Source organism: Eurosta solidaginis, chromosome 1, assembly GCF_040869045.1.
Source record: "Eurosta solidaginis isolate ZX-2024a chromosome 1, ASM4086904v1, whole genome shotgun sequence".
In the NCBI taxonomy this organism is placed as follows: Eukaryota; Metazoa; Arthropoda; class Insecta; order Diptera; family Tephritidae; genus Eurosta; species Eurosta solidaginis.
The window spans coordinates 43,337,642-43,359,577 of NC_090319.1; the positions used below are offsets into that span (position 1 = coordinate 43,337,642).

The 21,936-nt window shown below is 34.8% G+C and overlaps 1 protein-coding gene across 10 annotated transcripts in view; it reads left to right on the plus strand.

Moving 5' to 3' along the window:
* Positions 1 to 2,857: 2,857 nt before the first annotated feature.
* Positions 2,858 to 21,936, plus strand: part of mura (murashka) — a 206,192-nt gene continuing 187,113 nt past the window's right edge. For 3 of the 10 annotated variants that reach the window (XM_067788291.1, XM_067788367.1, XM_067788374.1), the window contains exons 1-2: positions 2,858 to 3,511; positions 12,902 to 13,910. The gene's annotated coding sequence lies outside the window, so the exon portion shown is untranslated. The remainder of the gene's footprint in view (positions 3,512 to 12,901; positions 13,911 to 21,936) is intronic. The other 7 variants (XM_067788321.1, XM_067788300.1, XM_067788310.1 and 4 more) reach the window with 7 other exon arrangements.

Below are 21,936 nucleotides of genomic sequence, written 5' to 3' on the forward strand. Positions count from 1 at the left end.
CGACACAATTCCTCTTTAGTACTTTGGCATATGATCCTCTGTGGGTGCACCATGGAGTACTACAGTGAAAGTACTTTGGAAAGTACTCTCACGTATGTACTCTATGGAATACTCACAAACAAAGCGAGAGTGGGATCACCTACTCCTCTCCTAGGACATCGCAATGTTAATTGGAGCACATTTTTTGTATGAATACAGATTAGTTTTGGACACTCCTATACCTCTAAAGGAGTATTCCTAACACTATTTATGGAGTACTCGCGTTTTTTGAAGGGTACTCGCGTTTTTTGAAGGGCAGTTATTTGTATGCAATATTTTAATTTTGGCAACTCTGTTCGATCGTCATCGTGTCGTAATCACGGTCGTTAAAAAACGAGCAATGATCGGCTGATGGTGGTCCGCAAATGCATTGCAAAGAAGTATTGTTAGAGTACTCCAACATGAAGAAAATGGAACACGTAATCCAACAATTTTTGCAGGGTTGTTGAATATATTATGGTTGAGACCGTGTGTAAATCCATATAACAAAAATGGTTTAAAAACAATCCTGATTAGTCTGTTCAGAATGAAAGAGGAAATGTTAATGTATGGAAAACTTTGCCTATATAGACAAATTATCCTCATGTAAAAAGGTTTATCTATCTAACCTGTCACTTTTAAACATTAAAAAGTTTTAAATTCATAACATTACTAAATCTAGAATGTGAATTCATACAAGTGAAAAATCTTTCTATTCCTCCATTGCCATACCTATCTACCTGTCAAATAATAGCAGACAGGAAGAATGGATGTCGCGAATGGCCAGAGAATGAAAGAAAGGTTTGTTTTATGCTAGCTGTTATTAAATTGAAGTGCCATGAATCGCCATGAATCACTTTTCTTTCAATTGGGTATAGAGAAAATCAGACTACATATTGATTTCATTTACAAAAATCTAGTTATTAGACAAAATACGAGCAAACATTTTGAAATATGTAAAAGAAGCAATATACCAGTCGTTTACAAAAATGTTTGAAAAACACTATTGGCAAATGATTGAGGTAATCGAACAACGATTGAATACGTGATCGAGGCTGTGTACTATTGCGAACATTTTTTTTCAAACATTCGCCACTTGTATGAATTCACAATGGTCGTGATAGTATACATACGATAAACAGAAAATTAGTGAAATTCGTTTGTTTGTAATTGATTGGTATTTTTTGTTTTCTAATTAATTTTTTATTTTATAGAAAAAAAAAAAAACACGGAAGTGGAAAATTTTCAAAAAATCAGAAGGTGAAACTGGTGGAAATTATGAAGGCCAATAAAAAAGTGGCAATGGGGACTTTTAGCGGTCCCAATAGTACCTTGCTAAGCCGCAGTGTATGGGAAGCCGTTGCTCTTGAGCTAAATGCGGTGAAGGGAGCACGATCACAAAATAACAAATTTGTATGACTTAATTTTTGTTATTATCCCTTTTTCGCTACTGATGACAGATCCTATGTTCCATTTCGATTGTTCCATCGACATGATAAAAACTCACCACTATTATATCGCAAGGTGAATTAAGACTGTTAAGCGCCAAATACACGACACGACCATTTCCGCGAACATTCCGCAATCTTGTTCGCAGCTTTGGCCATACACCATACGAACTTTTGGCCGAACATTAGTTCTCTTTCAGACAGCGATGAATACGGACAACAATTGTGCTGCAGCAATATTGCTCTCTGTGGCAATTAAGCGTAAAAAAAAGAGAGAAGATCGCAAAAAAAGAATTTGGTGCAAAGAATGGTTTAAAAAACGAGCAGTTCTTGGACAAAGTGAGCTTATTAAAGAACTTTTTATAACTGTATCCTTTGTGGCATCAGGATCTACTTCTTTCAATTTTTCGATTAAAGTCGCATAATCATTATTCTTTTTAATTCTATTACAATAATCTTTGCTTTTTACTTGCCACAATGATGGCAAAAATTTATACATTTCAATAAATTCACTCAGAAATTTTTTATTGTCCATTTTACTTTTCCGCGCACGTCTGTTCCGTTCAGAAATTACTACGATTATGAGCTATTTCGCCATACACGCACGAACAGTTCGCGAAAATGTTCGCCAAAAATTTAAATATTTTGATTTTTGGCGAACATTTGCGCGAACTGGCAAACACCACCATACACGACAGAAAAGGTCGCAGAAACATGACATAACGGGAATGTTCGCGGAAATGTTCGTGTCGTGTATTTGGCGCTTTACAGAAACACTTTGACTATCGAAAGCGATACGAGCCTTGCGATAGCAATTCGTTCGTTATTATAACGAAAGGTTAGAGAAACGGGCATGACGGAACGATACAAGGTAGCAGCATGGGACAGCTGATTATAAACTTATTTGATTTGATACATCAACTTCCGGCGCGTACGATTTTGACAATTGTTCATCAAATTTACAAAAACAAAATACATGGAATTTTTATTTATGTTTGTAGGTATGTCACCATGTTGCCACCTTGTATCGTTCCACCATGCAAACGGGCTACAGTACTACCGCCAAATCTATCTAAATTACCACCCCTACTTATCATTCACAATAGACATCGGCTCTGTGAACAGTGCTGTACAATTTTGAACAAGCTCAGCTGCGAACGTTTTCTATTCACCACTCGTATACACTCCCATATTCCATATATTAGTAAAGTTCATTTCATATGTAGCAATATCAGCTGTTGGTTATGACAGTTACTACACATTTATGCAACCCTCAATTTGCTCTCTAAAATAATATTTGCTCTTCCAAAACCGTGTTCATACATACATAAGCCCTCATATTATACTAAACAAATTTTCAGCTTTTATTAGCAAATACAGGAAAATTTTCTCAATTCTCAGCAGACGTATTTGAGACACAAGTGTAATTGGAAGGTGTTGCTACGTAGTAATTTAATTCCATCCTATAAGTTTGAGCCAAATTTTTGTAAAATATATTCAAAAGCATTAATTTTTCGATATTATTTAAGTTTCAGAACTAAAATATGAGAAGTAGGTATCAAGTATACAGAAAAAACCTTTTTAAATTGCGAGTAGTGTCTGATACAGAAAATAATATGTACATGAATAGTGAAAAATTGATGAAACACGCCTACATACAAATGAGAAAAAATAAAGAAGACGAAGTTTAGCAAAAAAAAAAAAAAAATGTGAAAAATTCACACATAAATATACTTCCATATTTTAAATGGCTTTTAACAATTTTATTTATTAAATAAATTATGAATAATACATAATACTTTCATTATATGTGGATGTACTAGGTGATATAAGGCAAAATAACACAGTGAATTAATATACAGTGTGTGTGTATAAGAATGGGAAAACAAAGTGTAGCAAAATACTAACTTACGCATGTGTGGGTGTGCATGCACACATATTTATATATACATATATACATTTATATATATGTCTGAAGGTGCTTAAGTATACATATGTAGAAGCATGTAATATCGTCAAGCTAAAGAACTTGAAGTCTAAGAGAGGTATATATGCTTTACTCGTATTACAAGAACTTGGGCTTACGTACTTACCATAATGTTTTTTCTTTTTGTCTCGGAAAATTCATTTTCAATTTTTTACAAATTCTCTGATTTTTCTCTTGAGAAACTATACATAAATTCACTTCAAATGTGGTGTAGTTATTACTGCTTACATACATCTTTTCACCACATTAAGTTTGAGAGACATTTTTTATGATTGACTTGTTCTTTTTGCATTGAAAAACGAAATTGTGGTGATATGCACTTTTAGAAAGGCTCTTCTACTACCCATTCTCTCTCTTATATACTATTTTGTTGACTTTTGTTTTGTTTATTTTAGTTTTATTATATTAAGTTCTTTGAGTTGATCTCACCCTGTCCGTGTTCTTCAGCTATTTAGACCACGTTTACACATGCCCTAATCTTAATTTAATCCACGATAGATAATATAGGCGTTCACATATGTTCCATCCCTAGGAACTAGATTATAGCTATGAAGTTTTCACGTTTCTCTTTTATTTCGTGCTTCCATTAAGAGACGACACCCTGGAGGTGGTCCTATGAAAAAAATCTGCATCTGTAAAATTTGTTAAATTACCGGTTATCGAAGCGAAAAATTGGTGTGGGAAATCTAGTTATTTAATTAATGATTAAGATTTAAGTAGGAAAATGAAAATAGCCTCATGATATGTAAACGAGGTATTATCAATATTTTTTTGTAACACATAAAGCCTGGGGTATTAATCTTCCTCAAAATTTCCAAAAGTTAATCTAAATGTTAACATATATACCATCGCCTTGTCGGCCAGGCATCTTGTTTACCGTTTTTCACACCCTCTTTTGCACTAATCTACAATAAATCCACATTATTCACATATATATGTTGAAATTTTTTTAACAAAAGGCAACAAAATCGTTACTTAAACATATCAAAGCCGTTTCAATCAGAAGTTGTAGCGAAGACAGCTATTACTTATCGGCACTTTTGTGTTTTTTATTCCTTGATTTATAATTTTCGACCGTTCCGAATTTCTCTTCATCTATTCCAAACTAAGACCTAGTTTACATAAAACAAGATTATCTTCATCTTCGTTCTCAATATTTAATCGTTGATTAAATAACTATATTTTTATAAGTTTATCCCTTTGATGCTCGTTAATTATGAACAAATTTTAGAGATGCCGATTTTTTTTCACAAAAAAAAAAGAAAAAAAATACCGGCTCTAGAGTGTAGTCTTCAATTTAAATCGAAAAATTTAAAAAATAAACGGGAAAATTTGACAGATAATAATCTAGTTCCTATGGTTGGAACATATGTAATGGCGTAGATTATCTATTGAGGATTAATTGTAGATTGGTGCATGTGTAAACGTGGTCTTACTTTGACCAAGGTTACAAAGAGTCCCGTGAAATATTGGCAAGTCCGAGGACATAAACCCGGCATAACCTCAATTGCCACAATCTCCACTAACATTAGGGGGACTCATGTAACCGTATAAATGCCTTATAAAGTGTGTAAACGTATAAATTTATCTAGTTTACGCACGAGCTGTCAAATTTTGTATGAAAAATCATTTACACAATTTGTATAAATTTACGCGCACATTTCATTGTGTAAACGCGGTAAACTCAAAGGAATGCAACCTTGCAGACATTACAGACGGCATTTTCATCAAAAATATCCAACATCAGCAAGTAAAGGCGTTTTAGTTTTGATTTTTCACTTAATCTTGGTATTTTTTAATTTGTATAACAATCAAAAAAATTTTTTTTGGAAATAATACAGCTGAAAAACAATCAAGTTTATCAAGAGTATTACTAGGTGCGTTCATATAACCGCGTGTGTAAATGGATATAATTTTACACCTTATAAGTTTATATGCTATCATGAGTCCCCCTATTATCTCATTAAGTTGTTATCGATACTTTGAGCTTCGTCTGTACATTATACATAAACGCAAGAATTATTTGCACCATGTCACATGTATATTTTGCGCTTATAATTTCTAGAGCTTTAACAAAAATGAGGGCGAAATCGATACTTTTGTTGCGATATCGTGTGCTGGGGCCCTATTCGATAACTGTGAGTTTTAAAGTGCACACATGAAATTGTATAAACTTTGGAATTCTGATTCTGTAAAGCAAAACTGTGGAAAAAAAAACATAAAAACTTCGTGAGTTTTCTTAGCAGCCAGTGTATACTATTGTGACATTTAAAACTCATACGCACTGTTGCAGAATGACTTTTTTGTTTTCATGGCGTTTGATGAATATTTTCCAACTGACATAAAGGGCTCATTACTGATACTTAGCATAGACTTGACTTGACTTGAGAACTGTCGCTTACACTTCTGTTAAATGAACATTGCATGTTACTGATTACTCAAAACTTAGCAACACTTGACTTAGAAGTCTGTTGAGTTTTGATTTTCTATGTAAGTTCTAAGTGACGTTTACATTTTGAGATGCCATTTGTTTGCTTCCATTTCATTTTGACATTTTGTTATACAAATTGACATTTATTGATTATGATGCCAGATTGTATGCGCTAAGTGGAGGATAATCGTGGCTAAGTTGCCAAGTTTACGCCAAGTCAAGTCAAGTCTATGCTAAGCAGGCATGCTTAACCAACGAACCGATATCATTTCGTTACGATAATTAACGTTAATAAACGAAACAAAGTCATTTCGTTTCGTTTATTAACGTTAAAAACGTCAAATTAACGAAATGATTTCGTTTCGTTTTCTGCCATATCAAAACGAAATCAAATCGTTTATGTTCATTATTAATTTCAAACTATGCTGGCAAAGCTGATTGATGGCGGAGTCACTAAAGGTGAAAGCAATAGCCAAGCTGATTGCAACTTTTCTCATGAATTTTGACAGTACGAACATTTCTCAGAGTGTTTTTGACATTACCACCAACGAATTACACAAACAAATTATACGGAGTTTGTGTGTGTATGTGCGCTCGTTGTTATCACCTTACGGCTTCACCATGGCTATAGCATTGCCAGCACAATTCAAACATAAAGTATCACGTTTTTGTTAACGTTTTTAACGTTAACGAAAGCTTTTCGTTTCGGATAAAAACGAGATACAATTTATCTTGATAATTTCTTTATCGATAATATTTCGAAGTGTTTCAACGGAAACGGTGGAAATTTTTTGATAAACGATTAGCTTAACGTTAAGGTGCATCCCTGATGCTAAGTATCAATAATGGGCCCTTAAGACTTTTACATTCAGCGCTCATTCAGTAAAACAATGTGCACAATAATTTACAGAATCACATGAAAATTTTAATTGTAAATTGTGTGTGCAAATGAGTTTTCAATGAGTGTACATTTTTCAGTTCATCACAGTTAGGGAATTGACCCCCTGAAGTTTGTTTCGGAAACTATACAACTGACATACCACAAAAAGTCATTTATCTCATCATTAACTTTTATCAAATAAAAAAAAAAAAACTCTATACCAAATACAAATTTATGTATTTAATATATATAAACGTTTTTACATATTCACACAAACTTACATTCATGTGAGAATGGGAGTGACTGTAGCGTACATTGATTTCATTTTTATCTGAAAATTGAGAGAAAAATACAAGTCTAGGTATTTCTTAAGCTGGAGACATTGGTGCTTTATCGGTAACCTTTCAACAGCTGATTCGACCAACCTTATGAGAATCAATGCAATCGATTATTGGTGCCGCTAAGGTCGTAACCGTATCGTAGCCAACCAATTGGGTTTTGGTTAACCGTATCGTAGCCAACCAATTGGGTTTTGGTTAACCGTCGTAACGATAAACAGCTGATTACGTTAGGGATACGGATACAGCGATACGACCTACGGCACCAATGACTCCGGCTTTACATGGGGTTAGTCGATACATTGTTGCCACATCACGTTTCTTTATGGGAGAGAAATCCCTTATGAAAACGTTCCAAAGCTTAGATATGATGGTAAATCTCTTCTTTGCCATATATTTTTATCTGCCGCAGCATAATCTCATTTCAGTTATGATTGACTAGTTTTTATAAACCCTGTTTTATATTTGTATAATATCCGATTAGTTTCCATAGGACATCGATCTCCTAATGAGTTTTATAGTGTGAAAGAAACTGTTAGAGTGTGCCCCAATGCCGCTTTCATGTTAAATTCTGTTTATTATCCGATCAAGTAAAATATGGGCTTTGCACAAGTATTAAATTTCCGAAATTGCCTAAAGATTGGATTCATTTTGGTACTCAACTCATAATCTGTAATTAAATAACTAGGTTTCCCATATAAATGCATTGTGGATAAGTAAAGCTGCAGACATTGGTGCTTTATTGGTAACCGTATCGGTAACCTTATAACAGCTGATTCGACCAACCTTATGAGAATCACTGCAATCGATTATTGGTGCCGCTAAGGTCGTAACCGTATCGTAGCCAACCAATTGGTTTTTGGTTTACCGTCGTAACGATAAACAACTGATTACGTTAGGGCGGCGACTACAGCGATACGACATACGGCACCAATGACTCCCGCTTAACATACCATGTTATGGATCTAATGACAACTGGTAGCCCCAATTCCACAAATTTTTCTAATCCGATTAACGATTTCAGATCTATTGCCATTTAAAAATTTGATTTTGGTAAAAGTCTAGTTGAGTGGTGGTACTAATACGCTACCAAAAATATCGAGAGGTGGCAAAAGACTCGTATTGATCTCGACAACAATAATCCGAAGGTGGAAAAGAGAAATTGTATCTATGTCCGAAGATATTTGCAGTTGAAGTTGACGATTTTCATGTGGTTGTTGTATTGTTGTTGTACCCACAAAAAAAAAATTGTGAACATAAGTGTTTTTCGCGGATACAGTTTTGGTCTCCAAACCGGTGTTGGACCCGCCCAGGGAACGAGTTAAAATTTTTATTTTCCGCCATCGGATTACACTACTCGACAAAAAAATAGGCCTTTCCTAAAGTAAAATTTTCTCCTGATTCCGAATATGACTTCCATTTTCCTGTGGCAGATCTAGTTTCCGAGATATCGGCGAAAATATGAAAATTCCCATTTTTGTAGAACACTACTTCATATAGGTAGGGCAAAAATTTGTAGTTTTAATTTTTTCGTTTTAAACTGTTGAATTGTATATTATACTAATTTCCATAAACATTTCTTGCCTTCACCTCCTTTCAGTATCTTCAGTAGTTTTGCCACTATGCCAAAGAACGTTGTAAAAATTTTGAGAAAAAAAAGAAATTTTTTACAAAATTTCAGATTTAACCACTTTAAAATCGGAAAAATTCTATGGACGAAAAAAGTTATCCCTCCTGTGTTGTAGGTAATTTAAATTTTAAGCATACCTGTACAACAATCGGACGTGCCGTTGAGACTATAGCCCCGTTAACTTGCAAGCGTCTATCCTAAAATTTTAGTATTACTTTGATAAAATTGGCGAGACATTTCATTTGGTCACTCTACCTTAGGGTCTAATAAATTTAAAAAGGCATCAAGTATTTAATTGTCACTACTGTTTGTTGTAAATTTTGTTTTGTAAATTGTAGTGCAAATTCATACATACTATATCGGTAGATGTGTTTACGAAATGGCTTGTTGCAAAAGAGATTTTAAATGTAAAAATAATCCGGATGATTTTTGCTTTATTTGCGGACATTATATTTTCGGAAAATCAGCTCGGAAAATAACTAATTCTGTCAAAGATGCATACTTTCATTATTTCGGTTTCCGTGTAAAAAATCTCGATAAATCTTGGACACCTCATTTTATTTGCGCCTCCTGTAGATCAACTTTAATGAGATGGGTATCGGGTAAAGGTCATAACATGAAATTTGGTGTTCCAATCATGTGGACTGAACCCTTTAACCACGACCAGTGCTATTTTTGCGCGATAGACCTTAAAGGTAAAACGAGAAAAAAGAGGAAATTAATTAGTTATCCAAATGTGGCATCAGTTAAAAAACCAAAACTACATGACCATACCTTACCCATACCTAGGCCTATAAGTTTTGAAGCCTCAAGCGAAAGTGACTCCGAAGCAGATAATTCAGACAGTGAATAAGAAGGAGAGATCCCACATCTAGTCTCACAAGTCGAACTTAATGACTTGGCCAAAGATTTGAAATTATCGAAATTTGATAGCGAAGTTCTAGGATCTCGTTTGCAGCAATGGGGCAACCTGGGCCCTTCTACAAGTACTTCCAAATTTCGAAATAGATACAACACTTTTTTACTAAAAGTGAAAATATTTGCTACTGCAATGATGTTCAAGGTCTATTTGAAGCACTAAAATTATAAAATAAAGTGGATGATTGGCGCTTGTTTATAGACAGTTCAAAGCATAGCTTAAAAGCAGCATTACTCCATAAAGGAAATTCGTTACCGTCAATACCAGTGGCACATTCTGAGAATATTAAAGAAACTTATTTAAGCATATCCAATTTACTTGAGCTCATTCAATATAAACAATTTAATTGGAAAATTTGTGCGGACTTAAAGGTAAGCAGTTTCGGTGGTACAATTTAAAATAAATAGTATATGAAATACATCCCAGGTTGTAGCTATAATTCTCGAACTTCAAGGAGGTTTCACTAAATATTGCTGTTTTCTCTGTCTTTGGGACAGCCGTGCTAGAGAAACCCATTATATTCTGGAAAACTGGCCACCAAGAGCTGAGTACGAACCAGGTGCCTCCAATATCGCAAACCCGTCTTTAGTAAATCCCGAACGAGTTATTTTGCCAGCACTTCACATCAAATTAGCATTAATGAAACATTTTGTAAAGGCTTGAAATAAGGACGCGCCATCCTTCCAGAACCTAAAGAAATTTTTCCCTAAAATAACTCAAGCCAAATTAAAAGAAGGTATATTTGTTGGTCCGCAAATTAGAAAGTTGCTGAAAGACGAAATTTATATCAGTAGAAGCAGCGGCTTGGGACAGCTTTAAGCAAGTCGTTAGTGGATTTCTTGGCAACAACAAAGATCCCAACTATAGAGAGATGATCAAAGCCGTGTTGAAAAACTACAGTGCTATGAAATGCAACATTTCCCTCAAAATGCATTTTTTGCATTCACATTTGGATAATTTTCCCGTAAACCTAGGTGCTCAAAGTGATGAACAGGGTGAAAGGTTTCACCTTGACCTCATGATTTTTGAAAAGCATTACCAAGGTTTTTGGAACGAAGAAATGGTGGGAGATTATTGTTGGACAATAATACTGGAGCCAAACCCAGAAAATTATAAACGGGTAGTTAAAAGTACCCACGTCCCTCACTATTGACCACCATGTAAAATCGCTCAATGTGACTTTTTTAGATGTAGATATGTATGTACTTAATGTTGTTGTAGTTGTTGTTTTTTACTGAATTGCTGATTTATACTCATATTACTCAATTGAATACAGTTTAGCGTGCAAACATATGTCTATAATAAAACGTTATAAAAAAATAAAAACGTAGTTTGAATAAATATTTTCTTTATAAAAAATTGTAGGCTAGACGCTTGCAAGTTAACGGGGCTATAGTCTCAACGGTACGTCTGATTGTTGTACTGGTATGCTTAAAATTTTCGTTATTAAATTACCTACAACGGGCTAGAGGGCTAAATTTTTTTCGTCAATAGAATTTTTCCGATTTTAAAGTGGTTAAATCTGAAATTTTGTAAAAAATTTCTTTTTTTTTCTCAAATTTTTTTCAACGTTTTTTGGCATAGTGGCCAAACTACTGAAGATACTGAAAGGAGGTTAAGGCAAGAAATGTTCATGGGAATTAGTATAATGCATAATTCAACAGTTTAAAACGAAAAAATTAAAACTACAAATTTTTGCCGTACCTATATTAAGTAGCTTTCTGCAAAAATGGGAATTTTCATATTTTCGCCGATATATCGGAAAATAGATCTGCCACAGGAAAATCGAAGCCATATTCGGAATCAGGAGAATATTTCACTTTAGGAAAGGCCTATTTTATTCTTGGAGACTAAAGTTGATCAAAATTTGTTGAGTAGTGTTATTAATCAAAGATGACTTGATACGTAACTCTCTCATTTTTTGCGCTCTCACTAGTGATTTATCTCAAATTTGTGCTGGCAACAATCACAGATAAATCCCTCGCGCCAGCTGAGGCGGATGTCAGAACAAAAAATGTGCCAGCTAAAACGAAAAACGGGCCAAACATTTCGATAAACTTTAGTTTGACTTACAACTGTAGAAAAGCGTCCAAAAATTATGGGAAAAAGATAGAAATATTTGTTTTAGTGTAAATATTATTAGTTCGAAGGCGGAGGGTAAATATTATTTCCCATTCAAAAGTTAACACTAAAAATAGGTTTTGTAAATATGAAGTCCCGATGCAACCAGTCCATTTTGATCACAGAACCTGGAACGTCAGACATGTAGGATAAGTTCTATCCATTAAATAATGTTAACTATTATATCATAGGTCCGATTTACTGAAATTTCAAAAGAATATATGGTTTTCACTGCGATTTAAATGCGTTACAATATTTGACTAATTAAATTAATCAAAATGTAAATTTTACTTAGATTTGTTTATATTTAACTCTAACTAGTCGTATTATTGTTAGTTTAAAGAAATAAATATTTTACGACTATCATTTTATTAAATGATTGACTCTATAATTGCCGAAATGTATGTCAAAAATCCCCATATTCAGATTTTATTAATTTTTGTTTGGAGTGGCATCATTGATAAATGTTATAAAAAATGTGCATTTTGAAAGTGCTATCTCTAAACAAAGAGTTGCAAATCCATTCGTATATGTTATTAATACTGATGTCAAGTCGCGTCGTTTGATACCTCTCTCGATATTTTTGGACGCGTATTAGCAGTGTCATGCTGTCGTAAAGAATTATAATTTTTTATAAGCGCGGCCGAAGGCGGCCAACGCAGAAAGGTGTTCTGCGTAAAAATACTATCGATACCACCCTCGGTTTCGAACGGTCCCTCGGGTCACTTTTCGGTTTTTCGTTAATATCTTTTGAACGAGTTAAAATTTTCATTTTCCGCCATCGGATTATTGTTGTCGACGTCAATACGCGCCTTTTGACACCTCTCGATATTTTTGGACGCGTATTAGCAGTGGACCCCTCAACTAGACTATTACATTGATTTCGGTCACGGACCGTATAACACGATTGGGTCCAGTAGAGAGGAAGCCAGCGGACCAAACTTAAACAAAAATACAATTTTTGGTTCAAATGGATCAAAGTGGCAACCATGCTTGTATTCATATTCATATACACAAACATACATTTACAAATCTTGCTGACAACGTTAATAACCCGCTACCCCCCAGCTTTTACATATTGCCAATGACTTGTTTATTTTATTTAAAATTTTCTTGCACCACCAATTAGAATCAGCAAACTCACCACACCACACTCGCATTCACAATAGCTAATGTTTGAGTGTAATAGCGCAATGCAGCGTTTTAACACACTGTTGTTTTGTCACTCGGGTTGAGCGGATGTTTGACATTGTCGTCTTCGTTGTTTGAGACTACTCAGTAATTTTGTGAAAAATCGAAAACCAAAAATCAAAATCAAAAAAATATACAATTAATATGAAAATGAAGCAATTCAATGCACTTTATGTTTGTGGCGATAATTTAACTTGGTTTTTATTTGCAAACTAATGTGTGAATGTAGTGTGCGTGAGTGGCGTAAGCGATTGTATAGCGAAAGTGCAAAAAGTAAAGAAAAATTAACAACAACAAATTTTTATGAGAATGAAGTAAGAAGTGTAGTAAAAAAACGACATTGCTTAATCGTGTATAAGGAAGGAATAATTAAATAAAAGCCTATAGCAAATTAAAAAATCACAGAAAAGTGCAACCACAAGCAAGAAATGCCAAACCCATAAACCGGAAACGGATATACACACATGCAACCATTAAAAAGTTAATTCATACATACAAACGCACACATTCCTATTAATATATCATTTTCAAATTAAAAAAAATGCATTAAAATTATACTTCTTGGTAGCAGTGAATAAAAATTTAAAAGTGCCTCGTATTTTCTCTCCTTTTTTGGGTTTGTTGTTTCCAACAGTAAATCGTTTCAATAATACATGAATATATTTATCGTGCGCATAACATAAACATTCTAACTAAAAAAAAAACGAACTAATAAGAACATAATATAACAAAAACAAAAAAGTGCAGTTTCACATTGTACATGCGTACATACATACATACAAACGCTCATATATTGTTAAGCCCCTAAGCAATTCGTCATCAGAATCAACTAAATATAATACCAACTAAAAAAAAGTTGATTAAAACTTAACAAAGCTTACAAAGTGCAATAAATGTGAAAATAGCTATTTAAACAATAAAAATGTATAGCTGAGATCATTAAGAAGGTATGTATGTATATATGTATATGGATTTTTTATACAGTTCTTACTAGGAAATTTTTAGCACAGCGGGTACACTCCCGTGCAAAATTACAGCATACGCACTTGACTGGCGGATTAATCCGTTAACATAAGTAACTAATTTCCTTTTGAAAAATAGGCGTGGCACCGCCCACTTATAAGACTTCTACAAGTTATAAAATAACAAGTAAGGAAGGTTAAGTTCGGGTGTAACCGAACATTACATACTCAGTTGAGAGCTATGGTGACAACATAAGGGAAAATAACCATGTAGGAAAATTAACCGAGGGAAACCCTGGAATGTGTATCAAATGAAAGGCATTAAAGAGTATTTTATGAGGGAGTGGGCCATAGTTCTATAGGTGGACGCCATTTAGGGATATACCCATAAAGGTAGATCAGGGTTGACTCTAGAATGCGTTTGTACGATATGGGTATCAAATGAAAGGTGTTAATGAGTATTTTAAAAGGGAGTAATCCTTAGTTCCATAGGTGGACGCCGTTTCGAGATATCGCCAAAAAGGTGGACCAGGGGTGACCCTAGAATTTGTTTGTACAATATGGGTATGGAGTATTTTATGAGGGAGTGGGCCATAGTTCTATAGGTGGACGCCATTTAGGGATATAGCCATAAAGGTAGATCAGGGTTGACTCTAGAATGCGTTTGTACGATATGGGTATCAAATGAAAGGTGTTAATGAGTATTTTAAAAGGGAGTAATCCTTAGTTCCATAGGTGGACGCCGTTTCGAGATATCGCCATAAAGGTGGACCAGGACTGACCCTAGAATTTGTTTGTACAATATGGACATCAAACGAAAGGTGTTAATGAGTATTTTAAAAGGGAGTGGGCCTTAGTTCTATAGGTGGATGCCGTTTCGAAATATCGCCATAAAGGTGGACGAGGGGTGACTCTAGAATGTGTTTGTACGATATGGGTATCAAACGAAAGGTGTTAATGAGTATTTTAAAAGGGAGTAATCCTTAGTTCAATAGGTGGACGCCGTTTCGGGATATCGCCATAAAGGTGGACCAGGGGTGACTCTAGAATGTGTTTGTACGATATGGGTATCAAACGAAAGGTGTTAATGAGTATTTTAAAAGAGAGTAATCCTTAGTTCCATAGGTGCACGCCGTTTCGAGATAACGCCATAAAGGTGGAAGATATCGCCATAACGGTGGACCAGGGGTGACCATAGAATTTGTTTGTACAATATGAGTATCAAAAGAAAGGTGTTAATGAGTATTTTAAAAGGGAGTAATCCTTAGTTCCATAGGTGGACGCCGTTTCGAGATATCGCCATAAAGGTGGAGCAGGGGTGACCCTAGAATTCGTTTGTGCAATATGGGTATCAAACGAAAGGAGTTAATGAGTATTTTAAAAGGGAGTGGGCCTTAGTTCCATAGGTGGACGCCTTTTCGAGGTATCGCAATAAAGGTGGACCAGGGGTGACTCTAGACTTTGTTTGTACGATATGGGTATCAAATGAAAGGTGTTAATGTGTATTTTTAAAAGGGAGTGGGCCTTCGTTCTATAGGTGTTCGCCTTTTCGAGATATCGCCATAAAGGTGGACCAGGGGTGACTTTAGAATATGTTTGTACGATATGGGTATTAAATGAAAGGTGTTAATGAGTATTTTAAAAGGGTGTTGGGGCTTAGTTCTATAGGTGAACGCCTTATCGAGATATCGCCATAAAGGTGGACCAGGGGTGACTCTAGAATGAGTTTGTACGATATGGGTATCAAATTAAAGGTATTAATGAAAGTTTTAAAAGGGAGTGGTGTGAAGGCGTTTTCCAGATATCGACCAAAATGTGGACCAGGGTGACCCAGAACATCATCTGTTGGATACCGCTAATTTATTTATATATGTAATACCTGCCAAGATTTTAAGGGTTTTTTATTTCGCCCTGCAGAACTTTTTCATTTTCTTCTACTTAATATGGTAGGTGTCACAACCATTTTATAAAGTTTTTTTCTAAATTTATATTTCGCGTCAATAAAAAAATCCAATTACCTTACCATGTTTCATCCCTTTTTTCGTATTTGGTATAGAATTATGGCATTTTTTCATTTTTCGTAATTTTCGATATCGAAAAAGTGGGCGTGGTCATAGTCGGATTTCGTTCATTTTTCATACCAAGATAAAGTGAGTTCAAGTAAGCACGTGAACTAAGTTCATTAAAGATATGTCGATTTTTGCTCAAGTTATCGTGTTAACGGCCATGCGGAAGGACAGACGGACGACTGTGTATAAAAACTGGGCGTGGCATCAACCGATTTCGCCCATTTTCACAGAAAACAGTTATCGTCATAAAATCTATGCCCCTACCAAATTTCAAAAGGATTGGTTAATTTTTTTCGACTTATGGCGTTAAAAGTATCCCAGACAAATTAAATGAAAAAGGGCGGAGCCACGCCCATTTTGAAATTTTCTTTTATTTTTGTATTTTGTTGCACCATATCATTACTGGAGTTGAATGTTGACATAATTTCCTTATATACTGTAAAGATATTAAATTTTTTGTTAAAATTTTACTTTAAAAAAAATTTTTTTTTAAAAGTGGGCGTGATCCTTCTCCGATTTTGCTAATTTTTATGAAGCATACATATAGTAATAGGAGTAACGTTCCTGCCAAATTTCATCATGTTATCTTCAACGACTGCCAAATTACAGCTTGCAAAACTTTTAAATTACCTTCTTTTAAAAGTGGGCGGTGCCACGCCCATTGTCCAAAATTTTACTAATTTTCTATTCTGCGTCATAAGTTTAACTCATCTACCAAGTTTCGTCGCTTTAGCTGTCTTTTGTAATGAATTATCGCACTTTTTCGGTTTTTCGAAATTTTCGATATCGAAAAAGTGGGCGTGGTTATATTCCGATATCGTTCATTTAAATAGCGATCTGAGATGAGTGCTCAGGAACCTACATACCAAATTTCATCAAGATACCTCAAAATTTACTCAAGTTATTGTGTTAACGGACGGACGGACGGACGGACGGACGGACATGGCTCAATCAAATTTTTTTTCGATCCTGATTATTTTGATATATGGAAGTCTATATCTATCTCGATTCCTTTATATATTTACAACCAACCGTTATCCAATCAAACTTAATATACTCTGTGAGCTTTGCTCAACTGAGTATAACAATTAAAGGTGTCTAAGTTCGGGTGTAACCGAACATTATATACTCAGCGTGAACTTTAATTGTACATTTCATTTCAGATAAATTACTTTTCTACATAACACGTGGCACCGCCCGTTTAAAAAAATGTCTCCCCATTTCCTCTTACAACAAAACTTGATAAGTGAAATATCATTGATTCAAAACTATTTCTTGCTAAGTTATAGCTTATTATTCTAGTCTACGACCCTTTTAAACTTGTTTTATATCTAAGTTGCCGTGGTCTTTAAACGATCCCGTTCATTTTTACGAGAAATATTTTCTGCTATAAGGAAAATATGTGTACACAATTTCAAAAATTTAGTTTTTTCTAATTTAATGTTATAATTCAATTTAGAAAGTAAAATTCTATTGATACAAAGCTCTTTTTTTAGCTTATTATTTTCGCGCAAGACCCTTTAAAAATCTTTTATATAAAAGTGGGCGTGGTCTTTAACCGATCTCGTCCATTTTTGCTAGAAATATTCCCTGTTATAGGGAAAATATGTGTACCCAATTTTATTACGATGCGTTAATTTTTTTTCGAGTTACGGCTCCCGAAACATAGAAAATTGCTTAGTCATAAAAGTGCCACACCCATTTTTTTAAATTTAAAGTTTTTCCTATTTATTGTTATAAATCCACTTGGGAAATGAAATACCATTGATATAAAGCCTTTTTTTGAAGATATAGCTTATTTTACTCGTCCACGACCCTTTTAAAAATCTTTTGGTCCTTAACCGATTTCGTTAATTTTTTTTCAAAGCATTCCATATAGTAAAGGCAACCTCTCTGCCGAATTTTGTTACGATAGGTTTAACGATTTTTGATTTATGATTAATAATATTTGTAAAATTGATTTTATCACAAGTGGGCGGTGCTACGCCCATTTAAAAAATTTGTTTTTCAAATTTTTATCAAGAGTCTCAATATCAGTCCAAATGTCAAATTTGAACATTCTAGGTGTATTATTACTCAATTTTTTGTTTTTTGTGTTTTCCAAAATGTTATATATATAAAACGTGGGTGTGGTTATCATCCGATTTCGCTCGTTTTCAATACAAATCTATTATGCGTCCAGGTAAGTTCGTGTACCGAATTTGGTGAATATATCTTAATATTTACTCAAGTTATCGTGTTAATGGACACACGTACGGACGGGCGGACATGGCTCAATCAAATTTTGTTTCGATACTGATGATTTTGATATATGGAAGTCTATATCTATCTCGATTACTTTATACCTGTACAATCAACCGTTATCCAATCAAAGTTAATATATTCTGTGTGCAAAGCACGCTGAGTATAAAAACTGTTTAAAATAATATGTTAGAATTTGGCAGCAGTACTACTTACAACCCTTACCCAGCTGCTCAGGCAATTAGATTAAGGACCCGTCAAACTTACGAGATACGCATATGATGTTCTATTTGTCATAAGTCGAAAGTGCCTTCCAACAATTTGATCCTTGATGGATTGGGCGCTTCGGGATATACATGAGTGGGCATCTAATGTCGGTTGGACCGTTAATGCGGAGACCACGGATATGGTATTGAGGTAGAAGGTCACCAATTGGACTTGGCTTAAGCTTGGAGGGGTGACCCGGCGGATGAAACCTCATACAAAATATCTAGGAATTATTCTAGACAGTAAATTGTCGTGAAGGCTCATGTCAAAGAATATTGTGGTGTATGTGGGGTCTATCGCCTTCTGTCTCTCATTACGTATTTATAGCGATTGTAAAGCCTATTCTAAATTATGGGGTCCTCGTTTGGTCGACATCTGTACAAAAAAAAACCTACCTAACAAAATTAGAAGGGGAATGCAGGCTATCAATGCTTATTATTACGGGAGTTCTGAAAACAACCTTTACGGCCGCGCATTTACTTCTGCGCATTCCAAATGCAGACCTCGTGGCGAAAACATACCTCTAACAACTGCAAGCTTGCTCGCAGGCAATAGTTCCATAGAAGTAAAGCGTCCTTAATTACTGGACGAACACAGTAACTTCTTCTGTACCGGCGTTTTGAAGAAGTTCTTAGCGTCACAATAGAAGTGAATGGTTGGCACAAGTGTGCCCAAATGGAGGACGAGGCAATACACGTGTACACCGATGGATCCAAAGTAATAGAAGTACTAGGATCTACGGTATACTGTGCTGATCCGAAACTATACTGATCCTACAAACTTCCTTATCTTTGCACTGTTTTCCAGGCGCAAGTAGTACAAGGAAAGAAAGCATGGGTCCTAGAAATCTTCTCGTATTAGCCAAGAAGACATACTTATTTTATAACATAGGTCCAGGTTTTTGACAGGGATTTTCCTTTTGGTCGCTGAACACTTTGTACTCATTCAGTCTATGTGAGTTCCTCACGTACCCCTCTAGCTTAGCTACTAATTGTGCTCATTATTACCTAAAGATTAGATTAGCATAAGCAAAATCGAACTACAACTGTGCACACTTTTTCGATATCGAAAATTTTGAAAAATGAAAAAATTCATTAACAAATACTGATAATCGGATGAAGCTTCGTAAAATTTTGAAAAATGGGAGTGGCATTGCCCAAAATGTAATAAACCTTTGACAAATAGCAGCCCCGGAGGGGCTATTCCTTATAAGGGCCTATTCTAAATGTTAGTTCTTTCTTCACCTTTCATAAGCATTTTAAGTGCGCAACCCCTGCATACCTCAATGGAGGAGATCTCAATTTTTGCTCATGTTGGTCCAATAGCCAATGCGCTGTTATTGTGCCAATGATGCGGAATACTTCTTTCCTCGTTATACTTAGCTGTTTCTCTGTTCTCTTTCTGTTGAAGCTGGAACTGTCGATACCAACTCATTCCGTTCGGAAGATGCTAGCTGAGTTTGACAGAATAATGGATAGTGCTACCTGTAACTGCTCTAAGACCTCTGTTTCCAACTGCATCTACTTGGACACATCCGTCTGTATACAAACCCCGTCGACTCTTCAGACTGTCCCCGATTGGAAACTCAAACTCAACGCTCCTCTCGAATTTAAGCAAATAGAGATATAGTCTGTTGTTATATTTATTAGAAGCTCGTTCTAGATATCATTGTAGTAATACTGCTTCTCGTTCCAGCATCCAGACTCTCAAAGGCGATAATTCAGAGTAGTTGAGTGAGGGTAATAGAAATTGTGGAGCTTTGGGTTTTTTACTGAACAGTATCGGTTCCATTGAGGCCAAGTTTACATTTAGCTCCTTTTTGGCGCTCCCGCCCCTTCTGGGATTTCGCGATTAATGAAGAGAGAAACGGTCTTAATATTGCTATAAGTACGTCGCCTGTATATGCGGCTACCTTTTCTTTTGCGCTCGAATAGTATCACGTTTAATGCGATAATCCTCAGTAGCAGAGAATGCAACCCTAACAAAAGTGAAGCACGTGAAACAAGCGGTGATACTAAAGACTCCTTTAAAAAAAAAATCATAACGCTACTCTGTGGTATTGCTCTGGAGGTCCCTTCGTTCTTCAACTTTTTTTCAAGTTATCAAATAAAACTTTGAAAAATGTACTTGGCCAGAGTTGCACAATTGTTGTTAATAGCTTCACCATGCCCGTTACCTCCTGCTGATTGGGTGGCTACTCATTTAAAAAATCTAAAACTCAAACCTTTTGTTTGCTACTCCTACCTGGTACTTATGGAAGTAATTTCCTGTCGCTGTATTCATTGCTATTCTTTTAAGGAGGGAAATAGGTCTGCACTGCATTGGAGTTGCAACAAAAATAAAAGGCAAACTCAAACCTATCGGTTTTTGTAACCAAAGAGTTTACGATATACAAGCTGGAAGTACATAAGTACAAATGTATGTTTATAATATTATCTATCCTCACTTACAGAGGATTTATGTATTTGATTGCGTACTACATGAACCTACATAATTCCTTTTTCTTACTCAAACCCAAGTACTATAATGTTTGGATTTATGTACGGAAATAGTATATGGCACGCTGCCTTAACTCAAAATCCCACTGCAGTACTTTATGTGTACATTTCCATTAAAACGACGATTTAAACCCTAAATCTCCCAACAAACACTGAAAACAAAAATCTCAAATGTTTGAGAAAAAACATTGATTCTCAGTTTCATATTCAACATTATTCATCATTTGAAACAAAATATTTTCTCGACTTTTTCTCAAACGTCGATCTTCAACTTGGGAATAATTTGAGACATACTAGAAAATTTTTTTCTCTCAAATGTTTGAGAAAACATTAATTCTGAGTTTGATGTTCAGTATTATTAATCGTTTGAAGCTAAATATTCTCTCAACTTTTTCTCAAACGTCGATCTTCAACTTGAGAATAATTTGAGACATACTTGAAAATTTTTTTCTCTCAAATGTTTGAGAAAACATTAATTCTGAGTTTGATGTTCAGTATTATTAATCATTTGAAGCTAAATATTCTCTCAACTTTTTCTCAAACGTTGTTCTTCAACTTGAGAATGGTTTGAGATATACTTGCATTTCGTTCCATTCTGGTTGAAAACCATCGATATCATGAAATATTTTCGTTAATAATAATGTACATAATAACTGTTCATGAAACCCCTAAATAGAATAAAACATAGTACGACATGCTTATTTTACATCGATGCTATCGATAGTGTCGTCGATAATTCGTCGATCTCTAATTTGCATACTTTGGCTGGAAATGTAAACAAGTGATGTTATTGAGTGAATTTGGACATAAAGTGAAAAAATAAGGAATTATTTATACATTTTAATAATATTAAGTGATATTGTACTACATTATGTATAAATCTAAACGAGTTAAAAGTGAAGTGAGGCAAATAATAAATTTGCTTACTGAAAGTGG